Here is a 19,736-nt window from a genome sequence, read left to right as displayed (position 1 = left end):
TGCAGTGTGCTTTGTGTAACCTCTGACAGCCCTCCACACTATCCACAACAACCCTAACCTCATCTCGGTCCTAAAAGGCTTCCTCTTCATACTTAAACTGTGACCTCTCGTTCTGGACTTCCCCAACATCGGAAACAATCTTCCTGCATCTAGCCTGTCCAATCCCTTTAGAATTTTATACGTTTCAATAAGATCCCCCCTCAATCTTCTAAATTCTAGTGAGTATAAGCCTAGTCGATCCAGTCTTTCTTCATATGAAAGTCCTGCCATCCCAGGAATCAATCTGGTGAACCTTCTCTGTACTCCCTCTATGGCAAGAATGACTTTCCTCAGATTAGGGGACCAAAACTGCACACAATACTCTAGGTGCGGTCTCACCAAGGCCTTGTACAACTGCAGTAGAACCTTCCTGCTCCTGTACTCAAATCCTTTTGCTATGAATGCCAACATACCATTTGCCGTTTTCACCGCCTGCTGTACCTGCATGCCCACCTTCAATGACTGGTGTACAATGACACCCAGGTCTCGTTGCATCTCCCCTTTTCCTAATCGGCCACTGTTCAGATAATAATCTGTTTTCCTGTTCTTGCAACCAAAGTGGATAACCTCACATTTATCCACATTAAATTGCATCTGCCATGAATTTGCCCACTCACCTAACCTATCCAAGTCACCCTGCATCCTCTTAGCATCCTCCTCACAGCTAACACCGCCACCCAGCTTCGTGTCATCCGCAAACTAGGAGATGCTGCATTTAATTCCCTCGTCTAAATCATTAATATATATTGTAAACAACTGGGGTCCCAGCACTGAGCCTTGCGGTACCCCACTAGTCACTACCTGCCAGACTGAAAAGGTCCCGTTTACTCCCACTCTTTGCTTCCTGTCTGCCAACCAATTCTCTATCCACATGAATACCATACCCCCAATACCATGTGCTTTAAGTTTGCACACTAATCTCCTGTGTGGGACCTTGTCAAAAGCCTTTTGAAAATCTAAATTTACCACATCCACTGGCTCTCCCCTATCCACTCTACCAGTTACATCTTCAAAAAATTCTATAAGATTCGTCAGACATGATTTTCCTTTCACAAATCCATGGTGACTTTGTCCGATGATTTCACCTCTTTCCAAATGTGCTGTTATCACATCTTTGATAACCGACTCTAGCATTTTCCCCACCACCGATGTCAGACTCACCGGTCCATAATTCCCCGGTTTCTCTCTCCCTCCTTTTTTAAAAAGTGGGGTTACATTAGCCACCCTCCAATCCTCAGGAACTACTCCAGAATCTAAGGAATTTTGAGAAATTATCACTAATGCATCCACTATTTCTTGAGCTACTTCCTTAAGCTCTCTGGGATGCAGACCATCTGGCCCTGGGGATTTATCTGCCTTTAATCCCTTCAATTTACCTAACACCACTTCCCTACTAACATGTATTTCCCTCAGTTCCTCCATCTCACTAGACCCTCGGTCCCTTACTATTTCTGGAAGATTATTTATGTCCTCCTTCGTGAAGACAGAACCAAAGTAGTTATTCAATTGGTCTGCCATGTCTTTGTTCCCTATGATCAATTCACCTGTTTCTGACTGTAAGGTTGTCTTGACCAATCTTTTTCTTTTCACATATCTATAAAAGCTTTTACAGTCAGTTTTTATGTTCCCTGCCAGCTTTCTCTCATAATCTTTTTTCCCTTTCCTAATTAAGCCCTTTGTCCTCCTCTGCTGGTCTCTGAATTTCTCCCAGTCCTCAGGTGTGCCGCTTTTTTTTGCTAATTTATATGTTTCTTCTTTGGACTTGATACTATCCCTAATTTCCCTTGTCAGCCACGGGTGCACTACCTTCCCTGGTTTATTGTTTTGCCAAACTAGGATGAACAATTGTAGTAGTTCATCCATGTGATCTTTAGAAAAAAAAACCTAACTTGTGCAAACAATAAAATGAAGCAAATAACATTCAGAACTGAAGTTGACAAAAGTGAGTCCACAGCCACAAAGCCAGTCATCACTGCAGCCAGTCCAGGAACCCGTTCATTGCAGGCCACAGCCTCAGTTCAGTGCAGAGACGAGTAAACCTCACTGAGCAATGAGCTGAACCGGCCCGTCCCTCTCCTTCAGCCTTGACACCCTGATCTTTTCAATATGGCCTGGCACTTAAATTGGCCAAACTTTTGGTTGTTCCTCATTCCCAGAACTGTACCCTGTCGCTTCAATACTCTCTTAGGCCTGGAACCCAATGCCTTGATTCAGCACGTATCTGACTTTTCCAAACTGGCCCGGTACTTAAATTGATCATTAGTTAATGGTAATTGGCTAAAATTATAGACATTTATAAATATTTCTGACTATCAGGACTGGGTTAAGTATTGAGGCTGAGGTTGTCTAACTTTAACTCTAACCCTAAAGATAATCTTATTTTCTAAGTTGGAGCTGCTTGAATATCTCACAGGTACCCTTATAACATGAAGAACTGATGGAGAGCAGTGAATGCAGCAATGGCTACAGGACCAGATAATAACCCAGCTGTAGTACAGAGGACCTGTGCTCAAGAATTAGCTGTGCCTCTATCCAAACTGATCCACCACAAATACAACACTGGAATTGACCTGTCAGTGGGGAATATTCTCCTGTCATTAGCTATCACAAAAAGTAGGGCAAATCCAATCCCATTAATTACCTCTCAATCATCAGTAAAGTAATGGAAACCATTGTGGACAACGTTATCAAGTGGTACTTATGAATAACCTATTCATTAGTATCTTATTTTGGTTTTGCCAGGACTCATCACAGTCTTGATATGAACAAGGACCAAAGAGCTGAATTCTAGAGGAGGGTTAAGAATGATTGTCCTTCACATCAATGTAGCGTCAAGGTGCCCTGGATGATATCAAAAGGCAAACAACTTTAGGAGCTGAATGCACTCTATACACGGAGGAAGATGGCCATGCTTGTCAGAGGTCAATCATCCTAACTCAGGACATAACTAGTAGAGTTCCTCAGGATCAGGTCCCAATCAATTCATCTTTAATTGTTTCATCAATGACTTCTCTTGAATCACTATCTCAGAGGCTGGATGTCTAACTTTCTAGTCCATATCTGGAGAAGCTATGTTAAACACCCAAGAAGTCAAGTCAAGTCAAGTCACTTTTTATTGTCATTTTGACCATAACTGCTGGTACAGTACACAGTAAAAATGAGGCAACGTTCCTCCAGGACCATGGTGCTACATGAAACAACACAAAACTACACTAGACTACCTGAAACAACACAGAAAAAACTACACTAGACTACAGACCTACCCAGGACTGCATAAAGTGCACAAAACAGTGCAGGCATTACAATAAATAATAAACAAGTCAATAAGCACAGTAGAGGGCAGTAAGCTGGTGTCAGTCCAGACTCTGGGTATTGAGGAGTCTGATAGCTTGGGGGAAGAAACTGTTACATAGTCTGGTTGTGAGAGCCTGAATGATTTTCCCAGATGGCAGAAGGGAGAAGAGTTTGTATGAGGGGTGCGTGGGGTCCTTCATAATGCTGTTTGCTTTGCGTCTGGTGTAAATGTCTGTAATGGTGGGACTAGAGACCCCGATGATCTTCTCAGCTGACCTCACTATCCACTGCAGAGTCTTGTGATCCGAGACGGTGCAATTTCCGAACCAGGCAGTGATGCAGCTGCTCAGGATGCTCTCAATACAACCCCTGTAGAATGTGATGAGGATGGGGGGTGGGAGATGGACTTTCCTCAGCCTTCACAGAAAGTAGAGACACTGCTGGGCTTTCTTTGCTATGGAACTGGTAAAAGGTATATCTACTTTTGTGGTGAAAGGACACACTCACAGGAAACATACACAAGTAGATTGGGTCCTAGAACAGCCAAATGCTGCTCTTTACTGTGCACAAAAGTACTTCTTGTGACCTGCAGAGCAGAAGCACAGTGGGTCAGTAACTTACCTAATAATGATGCAGTCTTGGTTATGATCAGGAAGTAGCCATCGGGCATTAGTTACATTATAGACTGAAAACCTACCTCTTGTGCTTGACTGCAAATCTTTCTATCTGCTCACACCTGTGCGGAAGCAGACCCAGATGTGTTGTAATCATTTAGATATCTTACTGCAACACCTCAGGCCACATTTCTTGTATGAAATATTATGAAAAGCAGAGACAAATTACGTTTTCCTGATTTACTCTGTGTGAATTATGGTGAACCTCATTGAAATGTACTGCATTGCAGAGTAACATGATGACATTCATAAACAGTAACCTGGTGGAGCAAGAATCTGTGGCTGCCGGCACTTCTTTCTTTATCTACGTAACTAGTACATTTGCTTCATTCCATTACCATATCTTTCTTCTCTTTTCCTCTGGATGTGATTGATGTTGGGGATAATATTTAAGAAATGCAATGCTATGGTATTTCCCACCAGCAAGTGCACGTTAAAGTGGCAATGGATTGAGCCATCTGCTCCCCTCATGTTGCCTTCTGTCTCCATCTCAGCCTGAGAACAATTTGACTGCATCAGTTTTCCAGTATTTTATCCATTTCATCAGCAAGTGCAAAACTGATGAGTTAAAGATTAAATTTGAAGGTAATTCTGCATTGTGCATTCATGTTTTTGATGAAGCAGATGGTTTCTGCTGCCAAGACTCGTTTCTTGTACTCTTACTAGTTGGAAATTCAAGCAGCTGTGAAATTGGTTCAGCTCCACATTCCAATGTGCAACATGATCAGTCTGAGTTGTTCTTGAAAGTGGAACAAAGGAAACTGAAGTTCCTCACTGGTTTCTGTTTGATATGCTTTGATGTTGGTTTCAGGGTACTACAGGGTACTGGGTTGAAGGCTGGAATAGATGAGTCAGAAGAGGTTCAGAGGTGGAAAGTTGTAGAAGCTCAGAGATGTTATCTCTTCACTTTGTGAAAACAAGCACCATCCCTATCACCAATATATCTGCCTCTCAGCAAGTCCTTCACATTGTGAAAACTTTGGAAGCTTCTCAACTATAACATTCCTATGATATATGCAATTGCTGACATGATTGACAAAGCAAAATCAGAGAATTGACAATGTTGTTCTTTGGTTTTTTTTTGGAAATCAACATCAAGTTCTAACACCCAATAAATGAGCTTTGAGTAGAACCTTTCTTCCTTGGCCACAATTGTGGCTGTTAAAAGAGCTGAACTGCCACAACTGGGCCAAATCTGTTCTAGCAGCTTTCAAAGTTCAAGGTAAATTTATTATCAAAGTATTATACGTCACCATATACAACTCTGCGATTTGTTTTCTTGCAGACATTCACAGTAAATACAAGAACCATAATAGAATCAATGAAAGACTACACCAAACAGGACGGACAAATAACCAATGTGCAAAAGACAACAGACTGTGCAAATACAAAAAGAAAATTAATAATAATATTAATAAATAGGTAAGCTATAAATATTGAGACCATGAGATGATGAGTCCTTGAAAGTGAGTCCATAGGTGTGGAAACAGTTCAGTGATGTGGCAAGTGAAGTTGAATGAAGTTATCCCCTCTGGCTCAAGAGCCTGGTGGTTGAGGGGTAATAACTGTTCCTGAACCTGGTGGTGTGAGTCCTGAGGCTCCTGTACCTTCTTCCTCATGGCAGCAGTGAGAAGAGAGTGGATGATGGTGGGGCCTTTGATGATGGATGCTGCTTTCCTGTGACAGCACTCCATGAAGATGTGCTCAATGGTGGGGAGGTCTTAATGGAGATCATGGAGGAGATGTTGTAGCCAATCCGAACTGACTGGGGTCTGCAAGTGAGGAAATCTAAGATCCAGTTGCACAAGGAAGTATTGAGGCCAAGGTCTTGAAGATTATTGATTAGTATTGAGGAGATGATAGTAATGAATACTGAGCTGTAGTCAATGAAGAGCATCCTGATGTATGCATCTGCACTGTCCAGCTGTTCCAGGGTTGAGTGAAGAGCCAATGAAATGGCACCTGCTATGTGCCCTTTTTGCTGGTAGGCAAATTAGAATGGATCCAAGTCACTTCTCAGGCAGAAGTTGATATATTTTATCACCACCCTCTCAAAGCACTTTATCACTGTGGATGTAAGTACTATGAGGTGATAGTCATTGAGGCAGGTGATCACGTTCCTCTTAGGCACTGGTATAATTGAAGCCTGCTTGAAGCAGGTGGGTACCTTAGACAGCCAAAACGAGAGATTAAAGATATCGGTGAACACTCCAGGCAGTTAATCAGCACAGGCTTTTAGTACTCAGCCATGTACCCCACCTGGGCCAGATACTTTCCGTGGGCTCACTCTCCTGAAAGATGCTCTTACATCAGGCTTAGAGATGGAAACTACAGGGTCATTGGGGCTGTGGTAGTTTGTGAAGGTTCCTCCATGTTTTGATGGTGAAAGTGAGCATAGAAGGCATTGAGCTCATCTGGGAGTGAAACCTTGTTGTCACCTATGTTTCACTTTGTAGGAGGTGAGAGCATTCAAGCCCTGCCACAGCTGCCAAGCATCCTTCAGCAATTCAATGATACAATTCAATTGTCTGTTCAGCATTTATTCCCCGCTTTATACTAAATTATGGGATTTTCTAAGAGATCATATGATGTGGGCTTAATAATTCTGTGCATTTTCCTGCAATCAAAATCAACAGCTTTGATGGTGATGTCTTTGTACATAATTAAAAAGTGGGAATTATATTTAAGTACTATTTATTCTAAACACCCTCATCAATGGATCACATAAGGCAAGCTGAAGAAACATTTCCAAGCATCTGAACATATTGTGTTTAAAATAAAGTCTGTGTTACATTCTTTGAGCTCTTTAATCTAAATAAACAGTTACTGCACATGATTGCTTTTATCAGCTCACTGTTGAAATGCTTGTGGCACATTTATATATCATATCATGAGTACATAGCAAAGATTTGAGATGTATTCCTCTGTCACATGGGTTTTGGTGTGAAATTCTTGCAGATTAGTGGTCACTTTGGACTGGGTCCCAAAGTCTCAAGGAATAATCTAGTATTCAGTACAGTCATTTACATTAATTGCATAGTCATATGGTTTGATGGAGCTGCTGACCTACTCACAGCATAAGGGTATATGCAGCTCCCAATGGAAATTACAGACAAGTAGCTTTTACTGATTAAGCTATAGAGGAAATTCAGTTAGTCATTGTCAGCACATAACACTGTAGCATTCATTTTTTGATCTTGTGTCTGAGCCACCATTATGGAAGATGATGAGGCCTTGGATCTCTTGTTAACTGGGAACAACTGAAGTATTAATGTTCATTTACATCAAACCTTTCACTTCCTTCTCAAGGTCTCAAGAATACCATAAAAGCTTAGTCATACTTCCAATATACATAAACTTGACTGCCAATTTAGGTTTAACATGATCCTGCAAAGAGCAGTGAAAGTTCATTAGGAGTTTGAAGAGATTTGGCATGTCAACAAAAACTTCTATAGATGTACCGTGGAGAGCATTCTGACAGGCTGCATCACTGTCTGGTATGGAGGGGCTACTGCAAAGGACCGAAAAAAGCTGCAGACGGTTGTGGATTTAGTCTGCTCCATCTTGGGTACTAGCCTACAAAGTACCCAGGACATCTTCAAGGAGCGGTGACTCAGAAAGGCAGCGTCCATTACTAAAGGTCCTCAGCACACAGGACATGCCCTTTTCTCACTGTTACCATCAGGAAGGAGGTACAGAATCCTGAAGGCACACACTCAGCGATTCAGGAACAGATTCTTCCCCTCTGCCATCTGATTCCTAAATGGACTTTGAAGCTTTGGACACTACCTCACTTTTTTATTGAATTGACTTTATTTCTTATATCCTTCACATACATGAGGAGTAAAAATCTTTACGTTACTTCTCCATCTCAATGTGCAATGTGCAATCATAGTAATTTATAATAATTTATAATAAATAGAACAGTCAATGTAACATAGAAATATACTCAAATCAGCATGAGTTAATCAGTCTGATGGCCTGGTGGAAGAAGCTGCCCCAGATCCTGTTGGTCCTGGCTTTTATGCTGTGGTACCATTAACCGGATAGTAGCAGCTGGAATAGATTGTGGTTGGGGTGACTTGAGTCTCCAGTGATCCTTTGGGACTTTTTTTCACACACCTGTCCTTATAAATGTCCTGAGGTTCACATCTACAGATGCGCTGGGCTGTCCGTACCACTCTCTGCAGAGTCCTGTGATTGAGGGAGGTACAGTTCCCATACCAGGCAGTGATGCAGCCAGTCAGGATGCTCTCAATTGTGCCCCTGTAGAAAGTTCTTAGGATTTGGGGGCCCATACCAAACTTCCTCAACCATCTGAGGTGGAAGAGGCACTGTTGTGCCTTTTACACCAAACCGCTGGTGTGCACAGACCATGTGAGATCCTCAGTGATGTGGATGCCGAGGAACTTGAAGCTGTTCACCCTCTCAACCCCAGATCCATTGATGTCAATAGCGGTTATCCTGTCTCCATTCCTCCTATAATCCACAAGTAGCTCCTTCCCCTCTGCCATCCGATTCCTAAATGGACATTGAACCCTTGAACACGACCTCACTTTTAAAATATATATTATTTCTGTTTATTGCATGATTTTTAATCTATTCAATATACATATGCTGTAATTTATGTATTTATTGTTTTTCTATGTTATGTATTGCATTAGAACCATAGAACCATAGAACACTACAGCACAGTACAGGCCCTTCAGCCCTCCATGTTGTGCCGACCCATATAATCCTAAAAAAAAGTACTAAACCCACACTACCCCATAACCTTCCATTTTTCTTTCATTGAACTGCTGCTGCTAAATTAACAAATTTCACGACACATGCTGGTGATAATAAACTTGATTCTGATTCTGAAACCTTATTTTAAAGATGTTGTTAGAGTGATTAACTTTGAGCAGGCCATTGAGAGATTGCCTCAGCATCCAGGTTACTTCAATGGCCAAGAACTTGGTTTAACATTTCATCTGAAAGATTGCACTTTTGAATGGAGAATAAGTAGAAATTATATTTACAAACTGTAAGTTTTGTTTTTTCTTATTGTCTTCAGCAATAGGCTAGCAAGCTCCATTTGGTTGTGCATTAAAGACATGGCTAAGATTAGATGCCGAAGTCTCTGTTGTGAAGCTTCAACCCATAACCTCACTCAGAGGTTCAAGTGTCTTAGGGTTGGGCAACTTAATACCTATTGACTTACAAACAGTGAGAAGATTTCAAACACAACGGATTGTCTGAGATTGGCCAGTACTGAGTTCACTATCAAAGAATGATCTGTGCAACAAGTTGTTCCAAAACAATACTTTGTTTTAGGGTGGATCCACAAGAGTTCAAATGTCATATTCAGATATTATTCAAAATGAAATAAATTAGGAACAGATGCTGAAAACTACATTTCCTTACTGAGCAGCAAGGCTAAAAAAATCTACTTTTTTCAGAAACTTAACAGACAGTCTCACTTTTCAATGAATAAAATCACTAATACTGAGAGCATTTAGACTAAATTTCCATATCCTTAATCAATGAATTATTCTCCTCTACAGTCTGCTTAAAGGGCAAAATGCCACCAAAAACATTCATCTCTACTCTTTAGAGATTTAGTTACCACATTTGAAGAAAATTTGAGCTGCTCAGACGGGAACTTGCTTTAAGAATTGGTTTGGTCAATGCAGGATACATTTAAAATATGTTGAAAATATTTGAATTTGACAGTCTCAAAATACATTAAGAAAAGAAATACTCTCTTTTTCAAAGTTAAAAGAGTTCAAGAACATTTGCTGTTTTTATAGATTCCTTATGAATATTAAAAGCAAAAATGCCTTTTCTGTGTTGGCACTGGGCTTTTTGCTGGCTTTCCCACAGAGGAGTTTTCAAATTTCCTTTCATCATTTACATGTAAGTGCTGTCAGATGTCTCCAAATCTTTGCTGACTACATCCAGGGATGCCATATATCCCATAGGATAGGCTCATGGCCTGAACCTCACATTAAGTGGAGGTACTATTCAGACTTAGCAAAGAAAAACATTACGTGAAGGAATATGTTGCCTAGAGTACAGAGGAGTGTTGATTGGGGAATTATAACAAATAATTGCATTAATTATAGAGAGGAGCACTGAATACAGGGGCACTTTAGGGTAAGCAAGCAATATATTGTGCTCTATGTTGAGCAAGGAGCACCTCTCTGGATGTTACAGTATTAGACAGAGTTCAAATGATCTGACTTCGAAGCAGATGGATGTAAATCTGCTGTGTTGACCCAGGGGTCTGGGAGGAATTGTGAAAGTGCTAACAGTGGCTCTCAGCCCACTAAAGTTGCATAATCTGGTTTGAAATGTTACTGGAATTACTGCTTAATTAGTCTTGGGAGAATGGGAAGAGGAGGGGCTGGGAGAAAATGCTCTTTTCATACAAATTTAAGCTGTGCTTTAGGCCTCTCATAGGTCTAGTTCAAGAACACTTAATGCTGTTGAAATTTCTTCATCAGCAGTTTTAAAGGTGTTAGCTTTGTTCAAATAAGTTTCTTTATTTTAATCGAGTAAACTATTAAAATACTAAAGTGAATCGCCACAATTTAAGGGTGTTCTTAGTGGTGTCTAATGCAGTATATTTTAATGTCTACAAGAGTTATGCAGTCAGGAATCCATAAACATTCAATTTTTACACTGTTTATTACAATTCTGCCAGCTAAGGACAGCCAGATCTATAAAATTCATACAAATTATGTATAAAGCATTTATGTATAAAGTAAAAAATGGACAGTTACCACAAAGTATCCAAAGGTTGTTTAAAATGAGAGAAAGTCAACATGATTTGGGAGGAACATGTATATTTCAAAAACAAAGGATAAGAACAAATGTAAAAAATCATCGTATTTCAGTCAGAGGGGTGAATCTATGGAACAGCTGTAGTGCGAATTTAAAAACATGCACCACACTTAACAAGTTTAAAAAATTATTTAAAAATTATTTAATGATCAAGTATAAAATACATGATCTTTGCATCATCAATGGGGACGGGAGAGGTTCCGGAATATTGGAGGGTTGCGGATGATTTTCCTTTATTTGAGAAAGGGAGCAGGAATAGGTCAGGAAATTATAGACCAGTGAGTCTTACCTCTGTGTTTGATAAGTTGATGGAGAAGATCCTGAGAGGCAGGATTTATGAACATTTGGAGAGGTATAATATGATTGGGAATAGTCAGCATGGCTTTGTAAAGGGCAGGTCGATCCTTACAAGCCTGATTGAATTTTTTCAGGATGTGACTAAACACATTGATGAAGGAAGAGCAGTAGACGTAGTGTATATGGATTTCAGCAAAGCATTTGTTAAGGTACCCCATGCAAGGCTTATTGAGAAAGTAAGGAGGCATGGGATCCAAGGGGACATTGCTTTGTAGATCCAGAACTGGCTTTCCCACAGAAAGCGAAGAGTGGTTGTAGACGGATCATATTCTGCATGGAGGTCGGTCACCAGTGGTGTGCCTCGGGGATCTGTTCTGGGACCCTTACTCTTCATGATTTTTATAAATGACCTGGATGAGGAAGTGGAGGGATGGGTTAGTAAGTTTGCTGATGACACAAAGGTTGGAGGTGTTGTGGATAGTGTGGAGGGCTGTCAGAGGTTGCAGCAGGATATTGATAGGATGCAAAACTGGGCTGAGAAGTGGCAGATGAAGTTCAACCCGGATAAGTGTGAAGTGGTTTGTTTTGGTTGGTCAAATATGATGCCAGAATATAGTATTAATGGTAAGACTCTTGGCAGTGTGGAGGATCAGAGGGATCTTGGGGTCCGAGTCAATAAGATACTCAAAGCAGCTGCGCAGGTTGACTCTGTGGTTAAGAAGGCGCATGGTGTATTGGCCTTCATCAATCGTGGGATTGAGTTTAAGAGTCGAGAGGTAATGTTACAGCTATATAGGATCCTGGTCAGACCCCACTTGGAGTACTGTGCTCAGTTCTGGTCACCTCACTACGGGAAGGAAGAATGTCGAAGCCATAGAAAAGGTGCAGAGGAGATTTATAAGGATATTGCCTGGATTGGGGAGCATGCCTTATGAGAATAGGGTGAGTGAATTCGGCCTTTTCTCCTTGGAGCGAAGGAGGATGAGAGGTGACCTGATAGAGGTGTACAAGGTGATGAGAGGCATTGATCGTGTGGATAGTCAGAGGCTTTTTCCCCAGGGGTGAAATGGTTGCCACAAGAGGACACAGGTTTAAGGTGCTGGGGAGTAGGTCCAGAGGAGATGTTGGGGTAAGTTTTTAACTCAGAGAGTGGTGAGTGTGTGAAATGGGCTGCCAGCAACGGTGGTGGAGGCGGATACGATAGGGTCTTTTAAGAGACTTTTGGATAGGTACATGGAGTTTAGAAAAATAGAGGGCTATAGGTAAGCCTAGTAATTTCTAGGGTAGGGACATGTTCAGCACAACTTTGTGGGCCGAAGGGCTTGTATTGTGCTGTAGGTTTTCTATTATTTCTATGTTTCTATGATTTGAAATGAATGGGAGTAATGTAAATAAATGATACTTGGAATTGGATTTTGTGTTAAAAGATTATGAAAATATTTGTTTGGATGTGATGATTGACACCAAATATGTTTTTGTATAAGTAAGAGGGGTAGGCGTAATAAGCTGTAGCTTCAGCCTACATCCTTTCGGTCTGTTTTAAAGATTTTTAATATTTAATTTTTTCTTATGAAATCATCGTTATGAAATCATCATTGAAAATTATGCTTTTTGTTATGTTTGCACTGACCGAAATAAAATTTCATTCAATTTCAAAACTCAGTTATTTAATCAGGAAATATAAGCCAAACTTTAAAAAGAGGTACATTGTTAGATGATAGAACACTAACTTGCCTTCTTCCATCCCACATACAAATAGAATTGCTTGATTATTGCCTTTAACATCTATCAAAATCAGCCTATAACAGCCCCAGGTAAACCCTGATAGTGGAAGTTATGGCAATCATAGGTCCAGAGTCAACTTTATCCACTCTTATCTGGGATGAAGAGATCAATACTCCCCAATGCCATTAGGCTTTACAATTCAACCGCCAGGAGTAAGATATGTTAAAGTGCCGGGGTTGATTGTATTTAATGTATCTAAGTTAACTACTTAAGAACTTTTTAAAAGCTATTATTAATGCTTTTTGAGAGAGTGATTTAGATGCATATCATATTTTTACTGAGTAATTTATGTAATTAGTTTTGCTAAAACAAGTGTATGGGACATTGGAAAAAATGTTGAATTTCCCCATGGGGATGAATAAAGTATCTATCTATCTATCTATATCAGCATTATGCCGCATGTTAAATGAATGGCTTACAGTGTGCCTTTTCAAATTCAGATCTCTTCATTGACCTGCTGTGGGGCTTTCTTCCTGCCTTTTGGTGACAGACAAGTGAAGGTCAAAGGTAGCATCTTTAAACTCCATTGTACATTGACAATTGTGGAATTAGTGAGGCCATCAAATGATAATAATAGTTATGCATCTGACATGGTGCATAGCAACAGGAAGCACTTGGTCCAATATCTGTTTGAGTGCGATTCTCAAACAAAGATAATTGTAGTGTAATCTACCCAAGTAGGTTAATTCTATGCATAATTTACAGCAAAATTAAATGTGCAATTCAAACCAATATGCTGTTGTTTCCAGAGGTTAGGTTTAAATTTAAGTTCAGTCACACTAGGGATAAAATGAAATAACTTGTCATGGTCTACATTGGAAGTGGAATTGTCACTGGTTTATTGCTGTTACATGTACCAGGATACAGTTTTTGTTTGTATGCCATCCAGACAGATCATTCCACACACAATTACATCAAAGTAGTCCAGAAGGAAAAGCAGAATGTAGAATATAAAGTAAGTATAGTACAGGTAGACAAATAAAGTGTAAGCTCTATGATGAGGTAGGTTCAGAATTCAAGAGTTTATCTTTTAGTGTACAAGAGGTCCATTCAAGAGTGATAACAAAGAGATAGAAACTCTCTTTGAGCCTGGTGGTATGTGCTTTTAGGCTTTTGTGTCTTCTGCTTGACAGGAGGGGAAAGAAGAGAGAATGCTTTGGGTGGGAGGCATCCTTGGTTATGTTGACTGCTTTCCAGAGGAAATTGAAAGTGTAGACAGAGTTAGTGGAGGAGAGGCCGGTTTGCATGATGGTCTGGGCCACATTCACAATTCTCAGCGGTTTTTTGTAGTCCTGGCCAGAACAGTTGCCAAACCAAGCTGTGATGCACCTGGACATATTAGACATCAATCCTCATCCTTGACTTTTCCAAATAGAAACTGGTTGAATATTATATTATAAAGTATATTGGATGGCAGAATATATGTTGAGCTAGACAGTCCTGAATGCATGGATGTAGAGTGAATTTTTTTTGTCCTTTGGCTGCTTAGTCTGTTATAACATTTACCTGAGAATCATTTTGCCATTTTGTAAATAGAATGCATTTCTTCTTTTGAAAAATAGAAAATGTTTGCATGGGCAAACTTGCTCAACTGTCAAAGATAAAGAAAGTCTTACAAGAATTGGTATATTAAGAGAGAGGAGTATAAATAATGTGTTCTCATAAGAGATGGACTTAAATAGCTTTCATTCTTTATGAATAGTGTCTCCATTACTTTGCATTTAATTATTATAACTTCTATTTTAATGACAAAATCTTAGAAGTAAAATAGTTCTCCTCTTTGTGATACTGTTTACATAGCAATGTAACTATTTCCAAGCTCTTTTCTGGTACAACACTCCTAATTTTGGTTCCTTAATTGAAAATTCATGTCTTACTGTGCATTGAGATATATGTAAAATGCCTTAGGGGATGGATGGATGGAAGGTTCAGTTATGGAACAAGAAGATTTCAGGACAGATCCTTACCATGTACTGAGGTACTATTTGTTATGTATCTATAAGCATGGAAATTATATCTTCCAATGTATCATGTATGTATATTCATATTATACCCATGATGCAGAAAGGTCATGTGCTTACTTTGTCGTAATGCAATAATGTTGCAGAAAGCCTATGACACCCAGGCTATATCAGTAGCTTAAAGTCTCACTATGTAAATAGTTCAGGTATTCTGCTTTGCAAATTGTGTGCCTCAATGCATCTGTTTAAACATTAAGACATTAATGACGTTAAAATATTAGTGAAAAAGTTGGTACTCTTAGTGACCAAAGGGGAAACCAAAAGGTTTGTGACGTTAGGTGATGTAGGCAAAGTCCTAAAAGAATATTCCCTGTCTGTATTCACCAAGGAAAATGGTGTGGAGGATAATGAGTTTAGGGAGGGATGCATAGACAATCTAGAACAAAATCAGCTTTAAGAAGGAGGAGGTGTTAGATGTCAGGGTCAAATAAGAGTTGATAAATTCCCTGGCCCAATGTGAACTATCCCAGATTGCTATTACAAACAAGGGAGAAGATAGTGTAGTGACTAGAAATTCACACCAAACCAAGACAAACATGACAAACAATATCTATTGGGAATTCCACAAGATTTCTTTCTTTACACAAAATTACCTAAGTCTAAAGCAGGGGTTCTTAACCTTTTTTATGACATAGACTAATATAATTAAGGAGTCCGTGGACCCCAGGTTGGGAACCCCTGGTCTAAAGGGTTCTCAGAATTGGTGCTTTTCCAAATAAGCACACTATTAACTGTTAACAAAGGAATGTTAAATTGAACACATGGTTCATGTTGCATTATTGAATGTACTACAAATTAGCAGATGTTTACATATATATGTCATGGCTACCTGAAGAACTTGTTTCTGACAATGGTGTTGTTCCAGTAATTGTATTCAGTTTTGATCCGTTCCATTGTCAAATGTTTGAAATGGAAAGGTACCAAACATTCTTTCATATCATCTGCTTTCAAATGGAGCAGCCAGAAAGTCTTCCAATTACTGAAGCTCCCAAGAACAAGTTTTGTCAGGACATTCTAAACTCAGCATGAAATATTACTTGAGTACATTGACCAATTCCTTGGCAAAGCACAGAACAATTCTGCACACCACCAGGGTGTGAGCCTTCTATAACCAAATTTGGCTTCTAGTGTTCAACTGACGTACCTGAGCCAGAACCACTATGACACTAATCAGAAGGAATGCATTTTGGAAATAAAACAAGAGTGTCTGTATTCATATTCTGCTGTAAATGAGCTCATAGAAGGAGGAGGTACAATCTGAAATGGAGAATATTTCATGGAAATGGCTGACATTATTTGAATTTTTCATGTAGATCACGTAAAATTTGCTGTCATGAACCAAATCTAGTTGATGAACCTCTTGATTGTGATGTTGTGTCTGAGTAGGATCGAGTGAGGACTGTAGGAAGTAATGGACCAAATTGAAATATTTTGTCAAACTAAACCTTCCTTGAGTCTAAATCCAGATTGAAGCTGGCAAAATTTGATTCACCAGCAAAATTTGTCAGGAGTTAAGGAAGGCTCCAAAAATGTGTTGCTGGACTAGATTTATAGTTGTCACTTATTAAATGTGTAAATTTTATGCATCTATTAAAAAAAGAGAAGTACAGAGTATATTCAAACACAGACATTGTGTTCTTGGTGTATTCATGTTCGTGTGGTGATATTCTAATATTATTGTACAGGTTTGTTTTGTGCTGTGCCTGTTTTGCATAAAGTAATAATATCATAGATTGAATTGACAAGATTAAAGGCTCCACACATAAGTAGCTTAGGACTGCTGACTTGTAAATAAATGTTTGCCTCTTTGCACATAACTGTTCTCAATGCATGCTTATTGACTTCAACTGAGGTAGATGGTGGGACTTTGCAATCACCCTCCAATACCCTGAATCTGAAAAGGAATTCATGTTCATTTGATTATAATCTTGGACAAACTTTGGTTGTTTCCCCTGAAGCTGCAGAGACTGAGGGTAGACCTGATAGAGGTTTATATGATTATAAGAGGCACAGTCAGTATCTCCTTCCAACACCAGAGGGTATACATATAATGTTAGACTGGCTTAGTTCAAAGGAGATGTGCACAGTTTTCATGGATGCCTGGAATGCACTGTCAGGGTTGGTGGTTGAAGTAAATATGGTAGACATATTCAAGAGGCTCTTAGAAAGACACAGTTACGCACAAAGAGCGAAGGATATGGACATTGTGTAAACGAAAGTGATTAGCTTAGTTAGGCATTTAATTATGAGCTTAATCAGTTCAACATAATACAATGGGCTGAAAGGCCTGTTTGGGTGCTGTACTGTTCTATGCTGTATGTTCTAATCCTCTTTTCAGTGTACAATCATATATTTCAGGTAAGCTTTACAATGGGCTTGTGTGTGCTGCTTCCTGGGAATGTGAACATTGCTGGGATTTGCAAGGCCAATGTGTGAGCATTGGTCACCTGGAAGCTCCTCCCTTTAGGAAAAGCAGCATGTAAAATGTTCAGGCCTATGCTTTGAAAGGATTGCCAGCTCTCGGAAGTAGTGAAGTAGGTTGGCTTTTACAGACATTCAGTACATTCAGTTGATCTTAATAATTGCAAAATGTAACCTACAATGTAGTATCCAGTCTTCACAGTTATTAACTGGAACAACATGTGTATACATTTTCCTACAGAAGTTTTATTGCCCCTTGAAATGGTAGGAGCAGAAAAAAGAGGAGTATGTCCTTTCACGATCAAGATGTTGTGATCTAATGTTGGCTTCTGACATCAATTAGAACTGTATATCTTTTGGAATAAACAAACATATGTTCAAACACAACACCATGGAGGTGGCCTCTGCAATAGGCTGTGTTTTGCTGTAATCTTGCCATAAGTGTGTCATTAAAACGTTGGCTGCTCCAAGGAAAGAACAGTAAATAATGTGGATTAATCCTTGAAAAAAATCTTTGTTTCAAGTACAATCTTAGTTTTAAATGTTTAATTCTCCACCTTGATTTCCTTCGGCATCAGTGCTCTCCAAACAGAAAGCTATCATGGAAGGGGTGGGAAAGAGGAAATGCCACAAACGGCTGCCAATACAGGGTGACACCTGCCTAGATTTGAACTGTCCAGTCCTGTTTTTCACAAATTGTGAATTTCTGACAGTAAATTGAGAAAACTCCATTGCCTAATACCATTCGGTTCTGATCTCAACCGTAGATGTGAGATTTTGAACAAATGGCTGTTATCAGCCAGCAGTAAAAGCAGCAGAACTTGAAGCAATGGCTATCAGGCTGATAAAACTGAACTGGTCTGAGCACATTGCCAGAGATAAGGGGAGGGGTGAAGAGATAACAATTTTGGAAAGAATATTAAGCATTATTCTAAGGTTGGCTTAGAAATTTATTTACTCTTGAAAAAGAAGGTTAAAACAGCAGATTACATTTCTCAACAAAGATTCATGATCTTGAGTCACAATTTTAGTGCAAATTCCAGTGCAACAGTGCAGGTATGCTTCCAGGTATGTTTCAAACGCTTCCTCATTTATACTATTGAAAACTTCTGATGGAATTTCACAGAGCTGCCCACACTCATAGCAACAACCAATGGACTTCAGGATGCACAAGTAAGCACACACACACTGACATGTATACACGCACACATGTGCACATCCAAGATTGCGCATGTGTGCGCGCTCACACACACACACTCTCACATGCAAACACACACACACACTCACACACACACTCACACACAAACACTCACACACAAACACACACACACTCACACACAAACACACACTCACACACATACTCTCACACACAAACACACACACACTCACACACACAGTCACACTCACACTCCATTTCGGCAAATGTTCCTATGCTCAGAATGACACATCGAGAGAAGCATGTCAGAGAAGGTAGGGGGAGGGGAACTGGTGAACCCCCAGGAAAATCTTAGGGGAGAAGATCACTGAAAGGGAATGTTTGTGCTGAGAGGGAACAGGACAATGGGTAAGTATGATTGACAGGAATAGTAACATCCTAAATAATACAGAGAACTATATACATGAAAAGGTATCAATGACAAGACAGTTAAATCTCTACCCTACATTTAATGTATTATGTTAAGCTACAAACTGAGGTAAATCAGACACCTTCTCTTTCTACCCAGTTAGACTCCCTCCCTTCCCCACCTTCACTGATGATCAAACACTGAGACCTCCTCTCCCTGTCACTCCATACTCTCCCCAACAGTGACAAACGCATCAAGCAAGGAAACTGTGTCATGATTCACCCCACAATTTTGCCTTCCAGGCCAGGAGAGAGGCAATTGCTATGTGTCACTCCATTGGAGCAAGCTATAAGGCTGACCCCTCTGGAGGAGCATTGGATTTGGTGTCTTTGAGACATTAGGGACAGCAGAAGAGCCTCACAGTTTCCATCTTTCATGATTATCACGTGACTTACCCTTCTCTTACTAAAATACCCTCCATTGGCAATGTGACCTTGACACCATCCTCAAAGTGTTTGGTTAGACTGATTCTGCTCTTTATTTTGGCCGATCAGGGTGAAAGAACACATTGTCTTGTGGAGGAGGATTATGGACGAACACTTAATATCAGAAGTTGTTATGTGATGATTGATACTATTGGGTAAATGACATTGAAAATTTATAAGTGTAGCAAATTCAGGCTCATGTGGATTTAGGCTGACCTCTATCAAACAGTTGTACATTGGTGAAGAAAATGCTTTGAGTCAAAGACACTTTCAATACATTCCTTTTCATGTTTCATGATGCAGAAGTGGGCTGAGAAGTGGCAGATG

This window comes from Hemitrygon akajei, chromosome 18, assembly GCF_048418815.1.
Source record: "Hemitrygon akajei chromosome 18, sHemAka1.3, whole genome shotgun sequence".
NCBI classification, from domain to species: Eukaryota; Metazoa; Chordata; class Chondrichthyes; order Myliobatiformes; family Dasyatidae; genus Hemitrygon; species Hemitrygon akajei.
The sequence above is the reverse complement of the archived record's forward strand: the minus strand, read 5'-3'. Positions refer to the sequence as shown.